The sequence below is a fragment of the Macaca nemestrina genome, chromosome 1, assembly GCF_043159975.1.
Source record: "Macaca nemestrina isolate mMacNem1 chromosome 1, mMacNem.hap1, whole genome shotgun sequence".
Lineage (NCBI taxonomy): Eukaryota > Metazoa > Chordata > Mammalia > Primates > Cercopithecidae > Macaca > Macaca nemestrina.
This window is the reverse complement of record NC_092125.1, coordinates 178597194-178599425: the sequence shown is the minus strand read 5'-3', so window position 1 is coordinate 178599425 and position 2232 is coordinate 178597194.

The window sequence follows — 2232 nt, the reverse complement described above, 5'->3', positions numbered from 1 at the left end:
AATAATCTGCAACCAGAAAAATAAGGCAGTAGATATAGGTTCACCAGTGTAGTTTTTATTCCAAGATTAGGGCTAGGTTAAGACGTTAGATTAAGTTGTCCCTCTCCACCCCACCAATATAAATAAAAAGTTAAAAGTAAATCAAAAACTACTTTTACAGTTTTAAAAAGTGGGTTGAAGAGCCCATCCAAATAGTTTTATAAAAGTAGACTATCTCCGAAAAGATACCCAATAAATAGGTATATCAGTTTCCTGGGGCTGTTATAACAAGGTACTACAAATTTGCTGGCTTCAAATAACAAAAACATATTGTCTTGCAGTTATGGAAGCCAGAAGTCTGGAATGAAGGGTTGCAGGATTGTGCCCTCTCTGAAGGCTCTAGGGGAGGAACATTCCTTACTTCCTCCAGCTCCTGCGGGCTCCTGGCATTCCTTGACGTATGTTGGCACGGCTGTAATGGGCGCCTCCATCGTTACGTAGGTGTTTCTGTGTCTCAAGTATCTCTCCCCTTTCTCTTCTGATATCAGTCATTGGATTTAGGGCCCACCCTAAAACCGAGTCTCCTCATGAGATCCTTAGGTCAATTACATCTGCAAAGATCTCATTTCCAAATAAGGTCACATTCAAAAGTACCAGTGGCTAGTCTTGGACTGTTCTTTTTGGGGGATACCATTCAGCCCACTACCGTGGGTAACAGTGGTTTCCCCTGGGAAGGTGGGGGTTCAGGAGCGGGAGGAAGATGAACTTTTCACTGTATATTCTTTCAAGCTATTCACATTTAAAAATTTTTCATGTAAATTTTAAAAAACTGAACATCCACACAAAAAGATGCCCCCTCCCTTGCAGAAAAGAGTATGCCTATTCAAAGTGTTGAAATGTACACTAGCACCAATGGCGGCTGCAGGCTCCAAGTTTCGGAGGCTGGAGAAGGTAGCCAGGGAGCATAAAAGTGAGTTCTGTCTACTCATTCAGTCTGTGAGGGGGAGGCAATGGCTGGAAGAGCATTTTGAGGGAGAGTAAAAGTGGCATTTTTAGAGGGGGAAGCCTTGAGGATGCTTGTGGGGTGAGGGGAAAGAATAACACAGGAAGAGGGATTTAGGGATAAGAAGAGGAGAGGAGATAGTGGAGGCAGATGATCCCTGCGGAGGCCAGATTGGGGCAGGGGAGTGTCAGCTGAGTACAAGAGGATGGTCCCCTCTGCCCTGAAGGAGGAAGGCAGGAGGGGAGAAGGAAGGGTATTGACCCAGAAAGCACTTGTAGTGGAGGGGAGGCCCCAGAAGAGGTTTCTGACTTACCCTGATTGCTGGTACCTCTCAAGGGAGCCAGCTGGTTATTTGCTGGCCAGGGTGTGAGGGACCCATTTGAGAAGAGGGAGGAGGTGACACAACTCCTTCAGGCAACTTATGGGAGGGGTAGTTGGTGAGGGATGAAAGCCCTGCCAAGTGGCAGGAGGCCCAGCTGGAGCTGCCCCTCAAAGAGTGCAGTGGAGGATGTGGGATGAGAAGTGACTGCCCCTCTGGTTCCATCTGTCACAGAGCCCAGGGTGCTTCCTTCCTCCCCAACCTCCCTCAGAACACACCCACCGCACGCTGGACAGCGGCCCCTTCCTGGGCCTGGGGACATCCGTGTCCCTCTGTGCACAGGCTTCATCATCCTCTGGGTGCGCAGTAACAACCCCTGGTAGGTGAGAGGCCAAGGTCCCAAAGAGCAGCAGCAGGGAAAGTTAGCTCCCATCCGTTCTTTCTCTAGGAGGAGGCCTTTGATGAGGAAGCTGCCAAAAGCACATTGCAAATACAATTCCAGTTACAGGCAACAGGAAGGAAACCCCCCTCTGCCACCTCTGTCAGCAAACAATGAGCTCCCACTCTGTGCTGCGATGGTGGCTCAATGCGGACAGCTCTGACCTTACCTCATGGAGTCACTGTCAACCCACTGGTTGCACAGTCTTTGTGCCCTGGCTCTCTGGAGTGAGGTCTTTGCAAACAAAGTGGGAAATGCAGCAACTTTGGACTCCAGCACCTAGATTCCGAGCAGGTCATTTCACTCAGAATATGCTGTGCATCTGCAATGACGGATCATAAAGCCGCCTTTGTTTCTTCCCAGGATCGACAGCCCTTCCAGAAAGAGCAAGCCTCATGGCATGCCACATGTACAGTCTGAGGCCAGGAGCTCTCTTTCCCCTTTTCATCCTCCTGCCTAGTACACAATAGGTGTTTACTGGATGCTCGTCCA